The sequence below is a fragment of the Ranitomeya variabilis genome, chromosome 1 (genome assembly GCF_051348905.1).
Source record: "Ranitomeya variabilis isolate aRanVar5 chromosome 1, aRanVar5.hap1, whole genome shotgun sequence".
Lineage (NCBI taxonomy): Eukaryota > Metazoa > Chordata > Amphibia > Anura > Dendrobatidae > Ranitomeya > Ranitomeya variabilis.
The window spans coordinates 1114408345-1114430875 of record NC_135232.1 but is presented as its reverse complement, the minus strand read 5'-3'; the positions used below and the strand labels follow the sequence as shown (position 1 = coordinate 1114430875).

The 22531-nt window shown below is 47.5% G+C and overlaps 1 long non-coding RNA gene across 1 annotated transcript in view; it reads right to left on the bottom strand.

The window, feature by feature from the left end:
• Positions 1–1310: 1310 nt before the first annotated feature.
• LOC143791902 (uncharacterized) overlaps positions 1311–22531 on the bottom strand; it is a 140986-nt gene continuing 119765 nt past the window's right edge. The window contains exons 2-3 of the long non-coding RNA XR_013219917.1: positions 6183–6257; positions 1311–1637 (exon numbers count right to left, since the gene is read on the bottom strand). This is a non-coding gene — a long non-coding RNA (uncharacterized LOC143791902). The remainder of the gene's footprint in view (positions 1638–6182; positions 6258–22531) is intronic.

The window sequence follows — 22531 nt, the reverse complement described above, 5'->3', positions numbered from 1 at the left end:
TTCTCTGTATAATCCCACCCACAGCACTGATTGGCAGCTTTTCTGTATAACCCCGCCCCCACACCATTGATTGGCAGATTTCTCTGTATAACCCCACCAACACACCACTGATTGGCAACTTTCTCTGTATAACCCCACCCACACCACTGATTGGCAGATTTCTCTGTATAACCCCACCCACACCACTGATTGGCAGATTTCTGTATATAACACCACCCACACACCACTGATTGGCAGCTGTCTCTGCATAGCCCCATCTACACCACTGATTGGCAGATTTCTCTGTATAACCCTGCCCACACCACTGATTGGCAGCTTTCTCTGTATAATCCCACTCACTGTACTGATTGGCAGCTTTCTCTGTATAACCCCACTCACAGTACTGATTGGCAGCTTTCTCTGTATAACCCCTCCCACACTACTGATTGGCAGATTTCTGTGTACATTCTATATTGATAGAAATATTCCAATCAGTGATGGGGGGCGTGGTTGGACCAGGAGGCAAGAGACACCTAGTCCTGTAGTGATAATCTCCTGCTGATAAAAAACAGATTTTATTGGAACAGCAAAACACAGCCCAGCAAGTGACACGTCGTCGGAATCAGACTCTCTGCCCCTACATCATGCTATTCTCGGATTGCATAGAAAACAAAACTGCTGACAGATTCCCTTTAAAGAAGTCATTCCCTTTTATGAATGGACATCAATGTTAATCAAATGATCAGTGCACATCTCGCCTCTATAGCCAGAGGCGAAGTAGTATTACGTTTCCACCCTGTTATAATGTGTGGTCATGTATATCATGGTTGCGTTGCGTTTTCCAGGGCAGGAGTTTTTCTTTAGAGTTGGTTTCTGTTCTGTAATGCTTATAGACGGTTGTCCAAAATGTGCCTTCCCTTTTAGGTAAATCTCGTAAATACATCCCTTACATTCACTAAGATTCTCAGACCTCCAGCAAAGAGCTGGAGATCGGGAAAAGTTGATGTCGCCAATGCCATATGTCATCTCTGCGGTGGCCACTAGAACACAAAAGTACTATTACATGAGCATACGTAACACAAAAGTACTATTACATGAGCATACACAACACAAAAGTACTATTACATGAGCATACGTAACACATGAATGGCTCAAGTGCACCAGAAAACAAAGCCAGTCTTTAGTGAAAGGTCCTGAGCAGAACATTAACCCTTGCACAACATCTGATATTTACATCATATGTTGCATCCTTGCCTTTGATGCGGACTCACACGCTGAGCCCGCGTCTTTCCCTACTCATGATGCCTGATTTAATCAGCCATCATGTGTCTTTAATAGCGGTGGGTGGAGCGCTGCCTCACCCATGGCCTTTAACCAGTTAAATCCTGCTGTTAATCACTAACAGCAGAATTTACCATGCGCCGGCCGGAAGTGCATCATTCATCTCTCCAATCAGCGCCTCAGTCAAGTGATTACGGGGTTCCGATAAGTTTTCATGGCAGCCAGTCTTCTGCTGATATCTTACATGCCTGTCTTTATGATATTCCAACCTGGCGTTCATAGGAGATCATGATTTCTGCTCTACACAGCCGTGCTGAAACCTTATTATGTGTTGCGCAGGTGATCGGACGATCGCAGCTTCAAATCTTCTAAGGGGACTATTATATAAAGAAAAAAGTTTTAAACAAAGTAAAAAAAATATATAAAATAAATTAAACAGCACAAAAGTTAAAATCACCCCCCCCCCTTTTTTGCTTAATTGAAAACATAATTAAAGGGAACCTGTCACCCCCCCCCCCCCCCAGGCGTTTGAAACTAAAAGAGCCACCTTGTGCAGCAGTAATGCTGCATTCTGACAAGGTGGCTCTTTTAGTTCTGGGTGCTGTAACTTGAAAAATAATCAGTTTTATAATTTGTCTGAAATACCTGCTCCTCAGTCAAGTGGGCCGGCGTTTCCCCCCTGCTTCAGACGCCACACAGCTGTCACTCACATCTTCTTGGCGCCGGGCGCCGCCTCCTCCTCGCCGCTGTTATGAAGATAGCTGGCGCCTGCACTCTTATCCCCTGCATGGTGCAGGCGCAGTGAGCGCTGCCCGTCTGTCCTCATATGCAGCCCAGCTGACTGCGCCTGCGCGGCCGCCCTGCCTGTGAATCCCAGCCCCGCAATGTGAATAAACCATAAGTCACTGCGGGGCTGGGATTCACAAGCAGGGCGGCTGCGCAGGTGCAGTCAGCTAGACTGCATATGAGTAAAGACAGGCAGCGCTCACTGTGCCTGCACCAGGCAGGGGATAAGAGCGCAGGCGCCGGCTACTTTTGAAAACAGCGCTGAGTAGGAGGCAGCGCCCGGCGCCAAGATGTGAGTGACAGCTGTGTGCTGTCTGAAGCAGGGGGGAAACGCCGGCCCACTTGACTGAGGAGCAGGTATTTCAGACAAATTATAAAACTGATTATTTCTCAAGTTACAGCACCCAGAACTAAAAGAGCCACCTTGTCAGAATGCAGCATTACTGCTGCACAAGGTGGCTCTTTTAGTTTGAAACGGCTGGGGGGGGTGACAGGTTCCCTTTAAAAAATACACATGTTTGGTATCACTGCTTTCAGAAATGCCCAATATTTTGAAATAAAAAATAAATTAATCCAATCGGTAAACAGCGTAAGGAGAAAAAAAATCGAAATGCCAAAATCCCTTTTTTGTCACTGCCCCAACATTGAAATAAAATGCAATAAGTGGCGATCAAAACACCATATCTACCCCAAAATGGTGTTAGTGAAAATGTAAGCTCAGAGCACAAAAAATGAGCTCTCACTCAGATCCTGAAAAATGAAAGCATTACAGATCCCAGAAAATGGCGACAAAAGCGGAAAAAAAATTTCTTACAAGTTTCCACATTTTTTTTCATCACTTACGTTTTAAAAAAAGACTATACATGTTTGGTATCTGCGTACTCGTACTGACCTGGAGAATCCTATTACCTGGTTAGTGTTACCATATAGTGATCATGGTAAATAAAAAAAACAAAACAATTGTGGAATTGCGCTTCTAATTTTTTTTCCTGTTTTCCAGTACGCTAAGTGGTAAAATCAATGGTGGAATTTAAAAGTACAACTCGTGCTGCAAAAAAACAAACCCTCATATGGCTATATTGATGGAAAGCTAAAAAAAACATATGCCTCTTGGAGGAAGGGGAGGAAAAAACTAAAACAAAAACAAAAAAATGAAAATAGCCCAGGGGCTAAGGGGTTAAATCAGGAGGCAAGTATCTCAATAATGTGAGTTTGTGTTTAGTGTCCCGCTGGTGATTATCAGTTAAGTACCTGAAGTGAAAAGTTAGGAGGGGTGGCCACATACTTCTGGATGTTATAGTGTATGTGCTCACAAATAGTGTCTAAAAATCTTCAAATTTCACATAAAAATCATGGCCATTTTACGACCACTTCAGTTGATTTAAAGAGAATCTATTATCTGATCATGCTGCTCAGAACACGGGAAAAATCAATCAGACCCTGGCTGCACAAATATATTTTAAAAAGTGGGTGATAATAGAAAGAGACGAGAGTAGTCCAGCTTTGCCCTTGGCCGGCTCTTCCCAGCACCGCTTCCCATGATTTACAGGTCTTTTCCATAGCGAGAGACTCGTTAATCAGTTCTAGCAGCGCTGGGAATAGCCGGACTAATCACCTTTCCGGCTATAGTCCCCAGTAGGATTGTTAGGCCGGGGTCACACTAGACCGTAATACGGACGAGTGCTATGCGATAAAAAATCGCATAGCACTCGGCCCAATGTTAATCTATGGTCCAGCTCCCATCATCCGATATTTTCTCCACCGTATTTCGGATCCGAGGGAACTCGCAGCAGGCTGCGATTGTCAGTGTATCTCGGCCGAGACTCGCCAATGCAAGTCTATGGGTGCGAGAAAAAATCGGATTACACACGGACCATGCGTGTGCATTGCGAGAAATATGCAGCGGTGTTCTATAGAAAAGCCGGTAATTCAATTGCCGGCTTTGCATTTCTCCTTCACAAACCCGACAGGATATGAGACATGGTTTACATACAGTAAACCATCTCATATCCCCTTTTTTTTGCATATTCCACACTACTAATGTTAGTAGTGTGTATGTGCAAAATTTGGGCGCTGTAGCTGCTAAAATAAAGGGTTAAATGGCGGAAAAAATTGGCGTGGGCTCCCGCGCAATTTTCTCCGCCAGAGTGGTAAAGCCAGTGACTGAGGGCAGATATTAATAGCCTAGAGAGGGTCCATGGTTATTGGCCCCCCCTGGCTACAAACATCTGCCCCCAGCCACCCCAGAAAAGGCACATCTGGAAGATGCACCTATTCTGGCACTTGGCCACTCTCTTCCCACTCCCTGTAGCGGTGGGATATGGGGTAATGAAGGGTTAATGCCACCTTGCTATTGTAAGGTGACATTAAGCCAGATTAATAATGGAGAGGCGTCAATTATGTCACCTATCCATTATTAATCCAATTGTATGAAAGGGTTAAAAAACACACACACACGTGATTTAAAAGTATTTTAATGAAATAAACACAGCGGTTGTTTTAATAATTTATTGTTCTCTCAATCCATCCGGAACACCCTCGCTTGGAAAAATAATAAACGCACAAGATACATACCTTCTGATGTCCTATCACGTCCAACGAGGTAATCCATCTGAAGGGGTTAACTAATATTACAGGCAGGAGCTGCGATAAACCACTCGCTCGTGCCTGTAATCCCCGGGTGCTGAAAGGAAAGCAGTGATCTATACTTACATTGAGTCGCGGTGATGCGCCCCCTGCTGGATGTTCTCATGAACTGCAGCCTGGGAACTTTTTCCCACGCTCCAGGTCATATGAGGACATCCACCAGGGGGCGCATCACCGCGACTGTAGGAAATGTAGGTCAATGACCTACATTTCCTTCATTCGCCGGGGATTACAGGCACGGAGCACAGCTGCATTTGCAGGGCTCCTGCTTGTAAAATATTTTAACCCCTTCAGATCATGGATTACCTCGTGGGACGTGACGGTTCAGCTGAGGGTATGTATCTTGTGCGTTTATTATTTTTCCAAGCGAGGGTGTTCCTGATGGATTGAGAGAGCTATAAAATACTGAAACAACCGCTGTGTTTATTTCATTAAAATAATTTTTAATAATGTGTGTGTGTGTTTTTTAACCCTTTCAGACAATTGGATTAATAATGGATAGGTGTCATAATTGACGCCTCTCCATTATTAATCTGGCTTAATGTCACCTTCCAATAGCAAGGTGACATTAACCCTTCATTACCCCATATCCCACCGCTACAGGGAGTGGGAAGAGAGTGGCCAAGTGCCAGAATAGGCGCATCTTCCAGATGTGCCTTTTCTGGGGTGGCTGGGGGCAGATGTTTGTAGCCACGGGGGGGCCAATAACCATGGACCCTCTCTAGGCTATTAATATCTGCCGTCAGTCACTGGCTTTACCACTCTGGCGGCGAAAATTGCGCGGGAGCCCACGCCAATTTTTTCCGCCATTTAACCCTTTATTTTAGCAGCTACAGCGCTGAAATTTTGCACATACACACTACTAACATTAGTAGTGTGGAATATGCAAAAAAAAAGGGGATATGAGATGGTTTACTGTATGTAAACCATGTCTCATATCCTGTCGGGTTTGTGCAGGAGAAATGAAAAGCCGGCAATTGAATTACCGACTTTTCACATATATCGCGCTGAATGAAATCTAAATACAGAATATATATATATGTGTCTCAATGACATATCTCTATATATATATATACTGTATATATGTTTTCCCGAACATTTGAGCACATAAATCCATTAGATGTCGGTTTTGCAAGCTTGCGAGAAAATCTCGGCATACGGATGCCATACGGATGTCACACGGATGTCACACGGATCATTTGATGCGAGGAAATCGCATCCTTGCACTGCACACGGATCACTGTTTTTGAAACATTTGTGCGATTCTCGGCCGTGAAAAACGGACCGTTTTTTTATACGTTAAGTGTGTCCCCGGCCTTAAAGTAAATCTTCTCTGAAATGCCAGAGGGTTTCAGAGAAATATTGTGCAGCTAGGATCTGGTTCATAACACCCGTGGTGTGGGCAGCATGAATCAGGTGACAGGTTCCCTTTAAAACCCAAATTTCATATCATTGTATCCAACCTCTATTATGTGCTCGTTGACAATTACCTTTAATGCAGCTGGAATGTGCAGTTATTTCGGGTCACCTCTGTGCTTTGTTGACTACCAGAATGAGTCAATGGTCTGAAAAGAAAAAAATTCCATCAAATATTTTCCAAAAATATTCCCAGCAGAGACAGGATAGACATCAACATAAACAGTACTTATGGGAAACTAAAACGTTTTTGTACGGTAGTGCACTTTAACAAATTTATTAGATTTCTTAAGGGAGAAACACTTTTTTTAAATTACTGGATCATTAGTGACCAGATATGAAAAACATATAATAAATCCAATAATAAATTAAAAAAAGAATTACATTTAAGTAAAATTTATGCAGACCTCTGTAGAACTTCAAAAAGAAAATGTGTTAGTTTTTTTTTATTTAGAGTCTTTAATTTTTAAGAGCAGTGACCTTTGATTTTTTTAACGTTAACGTATTGGGGCTTGTTTTTTTGTGAAGAAAGGGGTGATTTATATTCAGTGCTATTGTTCAGAACTTGAAACTTAAAGGGGTTCTCCTCTCTAAGGCTACTTTCACACTGGCGTTAACTGCATTACGTCGCAATGCGTCGTTTTGCCGAAAAAACGCATGCTGCAAAAGTGCTTGCAGGATGCGTTTTTTCTGCATTGACTAACATTAGTGACGCATTTGCGACGCAATGACACACGTCGCAACCGTCGTGCGACGGTTGCGCCGTGCTGTGGCGGACCGTCGGGAGCAAAAAACATTACATGTAACGTTTTTTGCTCCCGACGGTCCACTTTTTCCGACCGTGCATGCGCGGCCGGAACTCCGCCCCCACTTCCCCGCACCTCACAATGGGGCAGCGGATGCGCTGGAAAAATGCATCCGCTGCCCCCGTTGTGCGGCGGAGACGACGCTAGAGTCGGGGACCTCGGCCCGACGCTAGTGTGAAAGTAGCCTTAAGCTACAAGAGTGCACTTTGTGTGATGGCAGACTTTTGAATCCTCACACCATGCACACTGTGAGAATTCTGCAATAAGAATACTGCCGGTCACATTTCGACTAGACTACTTCCGGCCTTGCTCATTACAATTGCATTGTGTCACGCACAGTGTAGGACAGACTAAGTGCAACACAATGGGATAAGGGAAAGGGTGGCCCAACACTGGGGAAGGGGGGAGTGGAAACCCCCTATGCAGATCTAACTTTATCCTGTCTACCCTAAGAGACCCTAAATAGGTTCCGCACCTATCGCCGAGCAGGATACCTAGTCCCTGTCAGACCCTAGCGGTAAGCCCTGCTTAGCGAAGGAAGGGGTGAGGCTGGTTAAACCCCGCTAACACTAAAGACAGCTAGGATACACAAAACAAGGGGAAGCTTAGCTTGAGTAAACTCAGAGAGAAACACTGTTGTCCTTCAAAAAAAGGACACTAGCTGACTGCTGCAACTCCAAGCAGGGAACAACAGGGAAGTGCAAATAGAAAATAACACCTGCAACTCAATAGCAAAGCCACTAAAGACTCAAGGTCTCCAAAAATTTAATTTACAACAGCAGAAAAAAGGCAGCAACACTTACCTGCCCAGATCTTGGAACAAATGCACTGCAGGGTGCAGCCAGCCCATGAAGCAAGATGTTAGCAACACAGGTACAAAATACCAGATCAACAGCCACTCACCACCTACCCACTCCTGGAGGGGGTGACTGCCCAGTATACAATTGCACAATGAAGGCCCACACTTACTGTCTCTTAGCGCCTTTCTAACAGAGAACATGGGAGCGCTCAGCCAAACGAGTGTATGAGGGATCAGTCAGATGTCCGATTTTTTTACATACGAGAAAATGGTTTTGATTATTCTGATCAGAGTTTGAACAGAGTGTGGTTCGAGTGTCGTCCGATTTTCTTGCTATGGAGAAATAACAAAAAATATTTCTCCACTTTCTCCAATCTGATAGTTTGTAAAAATGGGACCGCACTTGGATTACTTCCGAGTGCAGTACAATTTTATCACGGACCCATTGACTCTCGGATAAGAATCGGACATGTTTCTGATATTTTCCACAGACCACTAGGTACGAGGAAAAGATTGGACATGTGAATGGCCTCATTGATTATCTGTGAGAATCTTGGATAGAACCTGTACGCAAAAAATAGACGTCTGAATGAGGCTTAAGAGAGACGGCTGAGATGACTATCTGCGTAACAGCTGCCCTATGCATCATTTGACCGACTGTCATCTAATGAGTATGTCCAGCTTTTGTCTAGATGCAACACATGCCAAGTCCAGTGCAAGAAATGATGAGCTAGATGGGTCTACGGCAGGGGTGGGGAACCTCCGGCCCTCGGGCCGCATGCAAAGGGAAGGTCCCCGAAGTCCGCAATGTCCGGGCAGCAGCCACATCCTGCCGGCTACCGGCCCTTCAACTCAAGTGCACGGCACACAGTGTTCATCACAGAATGCTGCCTGCCCTGCACATGAATGGTGTCATCGGGGTGGGTGGGGTTAGTGATGGAGTGGGCGTGGTTAGCACCAGGGTGGGCAGGGCTAGCGCCAAATGCTCTCCCGTCCCAGAAGAGGGGCTGCTGCCAGAGAGATCTCTGTGCTGGCAGCTCTGTGTCTGCAGGTGATCTGTGTCACTCAGCTAATCTATGTGCCAACTGTGAGCTCTGTGCCACCCCTATATGCCCCAATATGATCTCTTTGCTCCTCCAACTATAAGCCCCTTGTGATCTCTATGTCTCCCAGCTATGTGCCACATGTCATCTCTGTGCCCCTCCTGTGATCACTGTGCCCCTTAGCTATATGCCCCCTGTGATCTCTGTGCCCCCCACTATGTGCCCAATATGATCTCTTTGCTCCCCCAACTATAAGCCCTCTGTGATCCATGTGCCTCCCAGCTATGTGCCCCCATGTCATCTCTGTGCCCCTCCTGTGATCCCTGTGCCCCTCAGCTATGTGCCCACTGTGATCTCTGTGCCCCCCACTATGTGCCCCAATATGATCTCTTTGCTCCCCCAACTATAAGCTCTCTGTGATCTCTGTGCCTCCCAACTATGTGCCCCCATGTAATCTCTGTGCCCCTCCTGTGATCCCTGTGCCCCTCAGCTATGTGCCCCCTGTGATCTGTGTCCCCCCTCTATGTGGCCCAATATGATCTCTTTGCTCCCCCAACTATAAGCCCTCTGTGATCTGTGCCTCCCAGCTATGTGCCCCCATGTCATCTCTGTGCCCCTCCTGTGATCCCTGTCACCCAAGCTATGTGCCCCCTGTGATTTCTGTGCCCCCTGTGATTTCTGTGCCCCCCAGCTATGTGCCCCCTGTGATCTCTGTTGCCCCTGTGATCTCTCTGCCCCTTCAGCTATATGCCTCCTGTGATCTGTGCCCCCCAGCTCTGTACCCCCTGTGATCTGTTACCCCTGTGATTTCTGTGCCCTTCAGCTATATGCCCCCCTGTGATCTGTGCCCTCCAGTTATGTGCATCCCTGTGATCTCCGTGGCTCCCAGCTTTGTGCCCCCTGTGATCTATGTGCCCCTCTGTGATCCCTGCTATGCCCCCTGCAATATTTGTGCTCCCATGTGATCTGTGCCCCCTGTGATCTGTCCCCTCCAGCTGTGTGCCCCCCAGCCTTGTTCCTCTCTGTGATCTCCGTTCCCCTAGCTATGTGCCCTCCTTTGATCTTTGTGCCTCCCTGTGATTTCTGTGCTCTCCAGCTATATGCCCCCCGGTGATTTCTGTGCCCTCCAGCTATATGCCCCCTGTGATCTCTGTGCCCCCCAGCTACATGCATCCCTGTGATCTCTTTGGCTCCCAGCTTTGTGCCCCCTGTGATCTCTGTGCCCCCTGCTAAGTACCCCCTGTGATATTTGTGCTCCCATGTGATCTGTGCCCCCTGTGATCTATCCCCTCCAGCTGTGTGCCCCCCAGCTATGTGCCCCTCCGTGATCTGTGTCCCCCAGCTATGTGCCCTCCTTTGATCTTTGTGCCCTCCCCATGATTTCTGTGCCCCCTGTGATCTTCATGCCACCCCTGGAAAAGCAGCTGTGAGAAGCAACATGACCAGCATCACCTAACATCACAGCTGCACCAAAGAGAAGCAGCTCCATCCGTCACATTAAGGGTGAGTTACTGTGGGGGCGTGGCCTAGCGGGAGATGTGAGCGGACGCTTGAAGGATCTCTCCCACTGCACGTACTGCTTAAAAGGCTTAACGGAGGCACGCCGAACGCCTATTCCAGCGGGAGGAGAGCCTGTGGTGCCGGTAAGCGTAGTGGGGCTAGCGGTGAAGACATTGAGCCCCAGGATAACACGCAAACGGCAGAAGGAGCCCGGGATGACGGGAAGCACACGATCCCAAGATGGCCCTGAAAGTGCTGAGGAGGATGCTGGAAAGGCAAGTGCAGCGCCCCAGAGTCTGGTCGTTGCAGTAACGTCGCTCCTCCACCAGGGGGAGTGATGGTATGTCTGATTGTACTAAAGGAGTTCACCTTGCCAGGTATCACAGTCACACATCACACTTCACACTCCGGCCAACAGGGGGAGAAAATGGTCCTATCTACTAGGCCACTCCTCACACACGGGTAAAACTGGGGGTTGGATAGGAAGTTAGTCAGAAAGCAGCCTGGGAGTGTTCCAGGGAGGACCTGTCAGGTGTGGGATCCTGACAGTGGCCTAGCACGAGACAGATCGTTACGGAGCTGCGCCTGCACTGCATAGCGGCAGTCTCCTAAGGAAGGACAAGAAGCGAAGTAGATTGTAGAGAGTGAGAATTGAAGTCACGGCGCAAGGAGACAACACCAGAAGGAGTCCTGCCATAAGATCGGTAACATCCTTCTGAGGCGCGTAGCCGGTGGCCGGAGCACCGAGGAAGTAATAGGCTCTACGCATTACTTTGAACTACGGCAGGGCAGTTAACTCTAGGTTGGCTGTCTCACCTTTACACCTAATGAAGACAACGGAGGCAATTGTGTGAGAGGGGCATCTCTAGGGTCCCTATAAAATAACTCCAGGCCTACCCCGTCATACGGGTGCGTCCTATCCATACCATCTGGGGGACGGAGAGAGAGAACAGAAACATACACGACAGTTGTGAGGACCATCCCGTGGTGCTCAGCAGGGAAGTACTACAACACACAGGCGCTAGTAGGAAGGCTACTGATTTCCACCTGCAAAGGGAACTCTGGATGTGCCTTCGGACCGGCCGGTTTCAGCCAGCCCTGTTAGCAGTGCTCTGGATTGTGGATTCCGAAGCCTTCAGTAAAAAGGTAAAGAGACTGCAACCCTGTGTCCTCGTCATTTACTGCGACCTACACCATTACCATCTATTCATCAAGGGAAGCCCTGGGGACATACTTCACATGTGGGAAGCTACACCATCTAGCTGCCATTCCATCACCCCAGCGGACTCCTAGCAGCGTCGGTCACCCTGACCGAATACCACAGGTGGTGTCACGAACACTTGACAAACTCTCACCTACATCTTTATTTGGGCGCTCCTTAGCAGGGCCACGGACCGGGTCAGGCCACCGTGACACCCCTAGAACCGAGACCGAGGGACCCGGTACCGAGTACCCCGCTGCCCTGCGTTTGGGGGCCGCTACAAACGCGCCGCATATAAGGGGCGTCTGGAAGTTATCTCTAAACTAGAGAAGTTTGCGAGAACGGAGGAGGCTGGGCAGCTGCTGAAGGGAGCCGGAGGTGAGGAGGCTGGCGAAGTGGAGGATTCAGGAGAGCAGGTGGGAGTGTAGCCCGGGGCACAGGATGATGTGGCAGCGCAGGGGGCCCCCATAAGACCTACTGTAAACACCTAATACAAGGGACACTTCACCTACTGTTATGGCAGAGCTGGTCCCTGATCAAACTGCTCAGTTGGAGACTGTGTGTGTGTGCTGGTGAAGCAGCAGAGCCGACCCTGAGGTATATATTCTCTGCAGTGATATTCTGCACGTCTGCACTGACAACCCTAGCCCTCCGGGTAGATGATTTGAAGGGAGAAGTTGCCACCTTCCATTCTGCCATGCAAAAAATGGAGGAGAGAGTGGAAATGGTGGAGGAACGTGTGGGGGGTGCGGAGGACCAGATTGCTGAACTGTTAAAACGGGAGAAAAAATATGTCCAACATATTTCGGAGCTGGAATTTAAAACTGATGATCTTGAAAACCGTTCAATTGAGAATTATTGGTGTGCCCGAAAAAGCAGAGGGGAGTAACCCCACTGATTATATTGAGACATGGCTGAAAACCAAGGTTGAGGGGGACAGTCTCACCAAATTATTTGCAGTGGAAAGAGCTCACCGGGTGCAGTCCAGACCTTTACCCCCTGGGTCTCCTCCGAGAATCTTTCTGGCCAAAATTTTGAATTACAGAGATCGGGACATTTTGCTGAGGAATGCCAGGAATATGGAGGATTTAATCATTGATGGTAACCGGATTTCCATTTACCCTGACTATTCTACAACCGTGCAGAATCTCAGGATGAAGTTTGGTGAGGTCAAGAGACGTCTGCGTGACCTGGGTCTGGCCTATTCTATGCTTTATCCAGCTAAATTGAGGGTTGTGGCCAAGGAGAAGGTTCACTTTTTCCAGAATCCTGAGGAGGTGACAAACTGGCTGGATCAGAATGCCAAATGCATTGGAGCAGAGAGGACCCGCTGAGGCTCCGGTTTTTTAGTTCACTGCTGGGATTGTGGTAGAGCGTTCCCTTTTCTCATACAGAGAGGGAGTAGTGAGTATTTACATAAAGTGTTCATAACATTTTGTGGGTGGGGGTAGTTACAGTTGGTAGGGGAAGTTGGAGGGATAGGGTTAGGTTGGCTGTAATAATGAAGATATGGGGGGTGGTTGGGGATAGGCGGGAAGAGTTCAGGGGGGGAAGGGAGACCAAAGGAAAGGGGCAGTGTAGTTTTGATGTTTTGCAGAATGATGGGAGGAAGAGTTACAATTTTGAGCTGGAACGTTAGGGGTCTATCTAATGATACAAGGCGTATGGCAATTTTGCAGTACATTTTGAAACAGAGACCCTTGATAACATGCCATCATCAGGAAACACATTTGGTTAAAGAAAGAGTAGATGTGCTGCAAAGAAGATGGGTGAGGAGGGCGTACCATGCGACGTTCTCAGCCTATGCCAGAGGTGTGTCAATCCTTGTTCACACAAGTGTACTGTTTGAGGAGGTGGAGGTGGTGATAGACAATGATGGTCAATGTGTATTTATGGTGTGTAAAATATTTGATAGAATGTTGTGTATTGTGTCGGTGTATGTTCCACCACCATATTCGGGGAAAAAACTGCAAGAAATTGTAGATATATCAGGAAGGTGGGTGGGGGTCCCCTTGCTCGTAGTAGGAGACATCAATAATATTATCAAAGACCACTGGGATAAAGGAAGACATGCTTTGTTGAGGAAGGAGGGGAATGAGACAGCGTTTGGTAATTACTTGAAAGAAGTGGCTTGGAAAGATCTATGGAGAGTGCATAATATTGACACATACTGTTTCTCATGTTACTCAGCGACATATTCTCTATCCCATATTGATTTGGCCCTGGGTAATGAAGGGATGGACAGTTTGGTGCGGGAGGTGGAGAATATGCCTAGAGTAGTGTCGGACCATAGTCCGCTGGTAGTGACATTGCAAATTAAAGATCCAGGGAAAAATGTGGGGTTGGGTTGGAAAAATAACCCCTTCTGTTTACAACTCCTAGATATGGAAAAGATTGGGCAAGAGATAGGGGAATTTTTTAGAATTAATGAGGCGAAGCATGTGGTTTGGGATACTATCAAGGCCTATTTGAGGGGGATTTTATTTAGGGATGTGTCTAGGCATAAGACGCAAACTAGGAATTCTGATAAAGCGGTATTGGAGCTAATGAGGGCAGCAGAAGAAGCGCTGAGTAATTTGCGTTCACAAGGTACGCTCAATCGTATGAAGGCTGCTCAGGAAGAGGTAAATAAATCACATTTGCGTAAGGCAAAGAGGGAGAGGGCCTTTCAAAGAGAAGCTTTTTATGTGGAAGGGGAGAAGGTGGGACATCTGCTCTCAGTGGTGGCATCAGCGCAGAGTGATTCAGCACACGTATATGCCTTAAAATTATAGAATGGAAGTATGGCTACGCAGGGGGCACACATTTTGGAGGGATTCAGGGGATTTTACAGTAAATTATACTCTTCACAGACACAGCAGAGGGAAGGGGAAATTGATAGGTTTTTAGAAGAGGCAAAATTGCCTAAATTGAGCATTGAGGATAGGGACTGGCTAGATGGGCCACTTACAGTGGAGGAATTGAGGGGGGTTTTGGCGTCCATGGTAGGGGGGAGGGCTCCGGGGGCTGACGGCATCCCAACTGAAGTGTATAGTATCCTCAATGAGGAGTTGGTGATCCAAATGCTAGGGGTTTTTAATGAGTTGCTGGAGAGGGGAGTATTGCCTGCATCTATGAGGGAGGCCATTATTGTGGTTATCCCTAAAGCGGAAAACGATCCACGGTTGCCGGAGTCATATAGACCGATATCACTCCTAACGGCAGATGTCAAGATTCTGGCAAAGGCCTTGGCGAACAGAATGATTCGGGTAATAGATAAAGTGGTTCATTCGGACCAATCTGGCTTTATGCCTAATAAATCTACTGCTGTCATCTTAAGAAGGCTGTATTTAAATATGCAAATACCTGTGGTCGGTGCTGGGTCATTGTGGGTTTGGGCCAGTTTTTATCTCGTGGGTGAAATTACTGTACTCCTCTCTGGTGGCTAAGATTAGAGTGAACAATACACTGTCAGAAAGTTTTCAGTTGTTTAGAGGTACAAGATAGGGATGTCCATTGTCCCCGTTGCTCTTTGCCCTGGCAGTGGAGCCATTGGCTGCTGCAATTAGAAGGTCGCAGGAAGTGAGGGGATTTGTTTATGGGAAAATGGAGGAGAAGGTTGCTCTACATGCTGACGACATCCTACTTTTCTTGGAAGGTCCTGGGGAGCCCTTAAGAAATGCAGTGTCATTAATTGAAGGTTTTGGGCCAATATCGGGCTGATTATTAATTGGGATAAATCGTGTGTTTTGCAGGTAGACAGAGAATATGATTGTACAGGGGAGGTGAAGGAATGCACCAATTTAAGGGTGGTTCAAAAATTTAAGTATCTGGGGATCAATATAGCTCCCCCATTGACAAGATTTGAGGAGCTTAATTTAGATCCATTACTACAAAGACTGCGTACCAAAATCTCAGCATGGAACAAGCTGCATTTATCAGTGGTGGGTAGGGTTGAGCGAAACGGATCGTTCATTTTCATAAGTCGCCGACTTTTGGCAAAGTCGGCGTCTCATGAAACCCGACCCGATCCCTGTGTGGGGTCGGCCATGCGGTACGCGATCTTGGCGCCAAAGTCGCGTTTCGTATGACACGTTTAGCGCCATTTTTTCAGCCAATGAAGGAGTGTGGGCAGAGTGATGACATAGGGGTTAGGGGCGTGCACGGCTATCATCATTTTATCGCTTGTGCGCAGTAGGGATTTGCAATGTGTAACACGAGATTTTCTGTGCTGGGACGGAGGGGAATATGGGACGGAGGAGGGAGAGAGAGAGAGAGAGAGAGAGAGAGAGAGAGAGAGAGAGAAAAAAAAATCCCCATTGACGTGCATAGGGTTTCGTGGTCCGGCCGATCCTCGACTTTTCGCAGTAATCGGCCGATTTCACCCGACTCGACTTTTCAAAAAGTCAGGTTTCGCAAAACATGACTCGACCCTAAAAAGGTCAAGGTCGCTCAACCCTAGTGGTGGGTATAGTGAATCTCCTTAAGATGATTGTGATGCCGCAGTTATTGTATGTTTTGCATAACTCTCCTGTTTGGCTCACATTGAGCAGATTCCGCAGGATAAAATCATTATTCGGTGAGTTAGTGTGGGGTAGGAAGAGTCCGAGAATCAAACAAGAAATAATGCAGAAGCCAAAAGATGAAGGAGGGCTTGCCCTTCCTAACCCCTGGATATATTTCTTGTCTGCGCAGTGCCAACATCTCTGGGGATGGGGGGAAATGTCTGAGAAGGGACAGGTTCATAGTAGTCTGGAGTACATAATTGAGACTTGGCCTTTGAGTAGGGGTCTAGAAGTGGGACTTTTCAAGAAATTGGGGTCTAAATACCATGCCATAAATTTAATTCACAAGTTATGGCAGACAATCAAACAAATTAGGGGGATAGTGCGATTCACAGAGTTTTCACCTGTTTGGGATAATATATATTTTCAGGAGTTTAACAATATGGAGGGAATGGGCGAGTGGAAGGAAAGGGGCATTGGGCTGAAAGGCCAGTTGATTTTCAGAGGGGATCTCAAGTCATATGAAATGTTGCAGGAAGAATTTCGGCTCCCAAGGCTAAATATCTTTCAATATAGACGGGTTCAGCATGCATTCCAGGTCGCAAAGAAGAAGAGGGCCTATAGTGATACAGATGGATCTCACGCTGGATTTTATACTTAAGAATAGTGTAACGAAGGGGGCAATATCTGAAGTATACGGAGAGCTATTACACACCTTTCTTGAAGATCATCCTGCTAATCCAGAAGGAAGTGGGAGGCTGACTTGGGTGAGACAGATGATGATAGGTGGGAGTCTATTTTAGAGTATGTACCCAAGATATCTATGAATGAACCCGGGAGATTGTCACAATTATATGTGATACATAGGGTATATAGGACAACTGATATGCTATTTAAAGCTGGGTTGAGATCCACTTCTGAGTGCCCTAGATTTTCACAGTCTCAGGCGGGTATATTGTCACGTCTGTCACGTCGTCGGATACTTACCTGTCTGGCCAGAGCGCTCACGACAGTGTCCCTCGCTCTCTTACGCCTGGGTTCTCAGGCTCGTGACGCTTCTGCGGCCGGCGCATGCGCAGATGCGCTCCTCCCGCCGCTAGGGTTTCTGGGAGGTCATGACCCGGTGGCTCTGCCCCAACATGGCAGCACCCATCGGGTATTTCAACCCTGCGTCTAGTCAGGTAAGACGCCTAAGTGTCTATTTTGCTCAAGCTAGCATTCTTGCTGGCGTTTTCCCTGGTACCTAGGCTCCCTCTCTCTATTTACTTAGCTTAGTCTCAGCCTTGTCCTTTTCTGATTCCTAGGTGTCTCTGCCGTTCCGCCAGTCCTGTGTCTCTGCCGCCCCGCCAGTCCTGTGTCTCTGCCGTCCCGCCAGTCCTGTGTCTCTGCCGTTCCTCCAGTCCTGTGTCTCTGCCTTCCTGCCAGTCCTGTGTTCCTGCCGTTCCGCCTGTCCTGTGTCTCTGCCGCCCCGCCAGTCCTGTGTCTCTGCCGTCCCGCCAGTCCTGTGTCTCTGCCGTCCCGCCAGTCCTGTGTCTCTGCCTTCCTGCCAGTCCTGTGTTCCTGCCGTTCCGCCTGTCCTGTGTCTCTGCCGTTCCTCCAGTCCTGTGTCTCTGCCTTCCTGCCAGTCCTGTGTTCCTGCCATTCCGCCTGTCCTGTGTCTCTGCTGTTCCTCCAGTCCTGTGTCTCTGCCTTCCTGCCAGTCCTGTGTTCCTGCCATTTCGCCAGCCCTGTGTCTCTGCCATTCCTGCCAGCCCTTTCTCTTCGCCCATACCCCATCTTCTTTTCTTCTTTGTCCAACCCTTAGTCGCCCCTTTGGCTCCGGCAGTTGTGGCTTTCATCCCCCTCGGGCCTGTTCCAAACACTTCCTGTATAGGGTGTGGATCCATCTGGTCCGCTCGTCCTCGGGGGCTCTGAAGCCGCCACCCAGAGGTTCCACTTTTCGGGTTTATCCTCCTGAACCCTGATAGTACACTTAGGCCATGGATCCCACTGGAGCCTTGGCTGCTCAGAAGGAACTTGTTTTCTTGCGGGAGAATCAGACTCGGATGATGTACTTTATGAAATCCATGGACTCTTGTCTCTCCGCTCTTCAGGCCTCTGTTCTGGGGAATGCCTCCCAGCTGGCAAGTCTGCAACAAGAACTGGCTCAGCAGCGAGACACTCAGGCTCATATCCTTACTTACATGGCATCAGTCGACAGTCGTTTACTTTCTTTGCAGACTGCCGCGTCTGTCCCTGCCCCAGTCTCGGCCCCTCATCCTCCTTCCCGTCTGGCCAAGCCACCTTGGTTTAATGGTGATCCCAAATTATGTCGGGGTTTTCTTAATCAATGTCGTCTCCATTTTGAACTCCTGCCTCTGCAATACCCTACTGATCAGGCCAAGGTAGCCTTTATAAATTCTAACTTAGAAGGAGATGCTTTGGCATGGGTAAAGCCTCTTTGGGAGCATGACGACCCCGTGGTCTCTCAACTGACTTCTTTTTTGGAGACTTTTCGTCGAGTTTTCGACGAACCGGGTCGCCTGTCCTCTACTACTGAGTCCTTGCTAAATCTACACTAAGGGTCCTCAACTGTTGGTCAGTACGCTATTCAGATTCGGACCTTATCTTCTGACTTGGGTTGGAATAATGAGGCTTTGGTGGGGGCTTTTTGGCGAGGGCTATCCGGACGCATAAAGGATGAATTAGCCGGTCGCGATACTCCAATCAATTTGGATGATTTTATTGCTTTGGCCACTCGTATTGACCTTCACTTTCAGGAGCGAACCCGTGAGAGAAGGTTTCCTCGTCCTCCACTGACTTCTCGCAGACCACCCAGTCCATGTCCCAGGGTCTCCGCTTCTGTATCAGCACCAGAGCCGATGCAAGTCGATCGCCTTAAATTATCCGAACAACGTCGCAAGGAGAGATGCACCCAAGGTCTCTGTTTCTACTGTGGGAGTTCCTCTCATGTTCTTCGAGCCTGTCCTGGTCGTCCGGAAAACTTCTTCGCCTAGGTCAGGTAAGAGAGGCCTCCATAGGCGCACCTGATACCTCTCTATCCCTCACTCTGTCTATCTTGTTGCATGTTGATGGTAAACATTTTTCTTTAGAGGCCTATGTAGACTCGGGCGCTGAGGAAAATTTTATTAGGTTAGAGGAAGTTATTAAATTTTCTTTTCCTGTTAGGACTTTAGAAAATCCGCTCTTTCTCGCTTCTGTGGACGGCAAGCCTCTGCAAGAGACCATAACCCAGGTTATGCAGCTGGTAGAGCTTCAAGTAGGGGCCCTACATAAGGAGAAAATGGCATTTTATGTTTTAGCCAGTATCTCTCATTTCTCCTCCTTAACTAGACCAATTTTTGCTCTTGAGAAAAAAACACAAAAAATTTAGCTTAACTTGAGTTGGTACACATGCAGAGGTTAAACAAATGTTCACATTGGCCACAAAACATTAAAACCTACAAGAGAAAAAAGTAAGCAAAAACCCTGATGTAACTAAGTAAAAAAGCAAAAGTGCATTTAAATAAAACAGAGTTATTAGTAATACTGTTTTTTGATTAAAAAAATAGCACAAAAGCCATCCCACCGCGTCAAGGTAACTCTGATAGGGACAGTCCTACACTGTCTAATATTAAAACCTTACCATGTGTCAATGTTGACCTCAGTGTGAATAAGGGCAGACAAAAAGGATTGGGCCTCACCAGTGAAACACCAGACTGGGGAAGCCTTATATATAGTCTCTAGCTCAGAAACAGGGAGGCAACATTGTGGCCAATGTGAACATGCGTTTAACCTCTGCATGTGTACCAACTGAAGTTAAGCTCAATTTTTGTGTTTTTTTTTTCTCTGTATTGTTGCATTCTGTTCAAGCCGGGGTGTGGCCTCCCTGTTTCTGAGCTAGAGACTATATATAACACTTCCCCAGTCTGGTGTTTCACTGGTTGGGCCCAGTCCTTTTTGTCTGCCCTTATTCACACTGAGGTCAACATTGACACATGGTAAAGTTTTAATATTAGACAGTGTAGGACTGTCCCTATTAAAGTTACCTTGACGCGGTGGGATGGCTTTTGTGCTATTTTTTTTAATCAAAAAACAGTATTACTAAAAACTCTGTGTTATTTAAATTTACTTTTGCTTTTTTTACTTAGTTCCATCAGAGTTTTTGCTTACTTTTTTCTCTTGTAGGTTTCAATTTCTGCTCTTGTTCGCAAGGGTGTCGACCCTAATCACTGGCCCCCGGAAGCTGAGGTCGCTTTCCAAACCCTGAAACAAAAATTTGCTACAGCCCCGGTGCTCCATCGACCGGATGCCAATAGACCATTTATCCTCGAGGTTGATGCATCTTCTATTGGAGCTGGAGCTGTTCTTATGCAAAAGTCTAACTCTGGTCGTTTAGACTCCTGTGGTTTTTCTCTAAAGCATTCTCCTCTTCCGGACAAAATTATTCCATTGGTGATAAGGAACTGTTGGCCATCAAACTAGCCTTGGAGGAGTGGCGTTATCTTCTCGAAGGGGCTGTTCATCCCTTCATCATTTTCACGGATCACAAAAATTTGGCCTACGTTCAGTCCGCCCAAAGACTAAATCCTCGGCAAGCCAGATGGTCATTGTTCTTCGGACGTTTTGACTTCGATCTCCACTTTCGACCTGGTAATAAGAACATCAAAGCCGATGCCCTATCTAGGTCTTTTCAACCACTGGATGAAGAGGAGAGACGGGCGCACATTGTTGATCCAGCTAGGTTCATTTCCGCAGCTACCTTGAACGTGATCATCCCTCCTCCTGGAAAAACCTTTGTGTCAAGTCGTGACAAGATGAAAGTCTTGCGTTGGGGTCATTTCTCCAGGTTTGCTGGACATGTTGGGGGCAAGAAGACTCTCTCCCTTACTTCTCACCATTATTGGTGGCCGTCACTTCGCCAAGATGTCCGTGATTTTATCGCTTCCTGTTCTTCTTGTGCCAGAAACAAAGTTCCTCGGCAGCTACCTTCGGGACTCCTGCATTCGCTCCCTGTGCTTTCTGTTCCCTGGAGCCATACATCTATGTATTTTGTCACCGATTTACCGCGCTCCTCGAACTGCACAGTCATCTTGGTAGTTGTGGATAGATTTTCCAAGATGGCCCACTTCATTTCCTTGCCTGGATTGCCTTCTGCCCCTGACTTGGCAAAGATCTTTTTACATCAAGTTTTCCGACTTCATGGCTTTCCTCAGCATACCGTGTCCGATCGAGGAGTCCAATTTACCTCTCATTTCTGGAGAGCTCTTTGCGAGTTAATGAAAGTGTCTCTGGATTTCTCCTCCGCCTATCATCCTCAGTCCAACGGTCAGGTAGAACATGTAAATCAAGTTCTCACGTCTTACCTTCGGCATTTCTCCAATGCTCACCAGAGTGACTGGGTCTCTCTCCTCCCATGGGCAGAATTCGCCTACAACAACCGCCCTAGTGAATACTCATCCAAGTCTCCTTTTTTCGGAGTCCCGAAAAAAGGGATGCAACATCCCAGCATTACTCTTCCTGTTCTCACTACCTCAGGTGTATCGGCGGCGGATTCCCTGTCCTTGGGATTTTCTAAAATTTGGCAGGAGACTAAAGGGGCACTTGAGAGAGCTAGTTGCAGAATGAAAAGATACACTGATAAGAGGCATCTGGATGCTCCTCGGTATCATTCAGGTGATAAAGTCTGGCTATCCTCACGCTACATCAGACTTAAAGTTCCCTCTCAGAAGTTAGGTCCACACTACATTGGTTCCTTCGAGATTTCTAGTCGTATCAATGACGTAGCCAACAAGTTAAAGTTGCCTGCTTCGTTACATATTCCTAATGCTTTTCATGTGTCGCTCGTCAAACCTTCAGTCTTCAATCACTTTCACTCTGCTCCGTCTCACTCCCCTCAACTTAGTACTTCTGATGGTATATTTGAAGTTAAGGATATTCTAGCCAGAAAATCGGTTAGGGGAGGACTTTATTTTTAATTGATTGGAAAGGATTCGGTCCTGAGGAAAGATCTTGGGAGCCCCAAGAGAACATCGATGCTCCTCATATCTTAAGAAGGTTCCTCTCCAGCACTAAAAGGAGGGGGAGTAAGAGAGTGGGTACTGTCACGTCTGTCACATCGTCGGATACTTACCTGTCCAGCCGGCGCGCTCACGACGGTGTCCCTTGCTCTCTTCCACCCGGGTTCTCAGGCTCGCGATGCTTCTGCGGTCCGCGCATGCGCAGATGCGCTCCTCCCGCCGCTAGGGTTTCTGGGAGGTTGTGACCCAGTGGCTCCGCCCCAAAATGGCAGCACCCATTGGTTATTTCAATCCTGCATCTACTCAGGTAAGACGCCTAAGTGTCTATTGTGCTCACGCTAGCATTCTTCCTGGCATTTTCCCTGGTACCTAGGCTCCCTCTCCCTATTTACTTCGCTTAGTTTCAGCCTTGTCCTTTTCTGTTTCCCAGGTGTCTCTGCCGTTTTGCCAGTCCTGTGTCTCTGCCGCCCCGCCAGTCCTGGGTCTCTCCCGTCCCGCCAGTCCTGTGTCTCTGTCGTCATACCAATCCTGTGTCTCTGCATACCGCCAGTCCTGTGTCTCTGCCTTCCCGCCAGTACTGTGTTCCTGCCG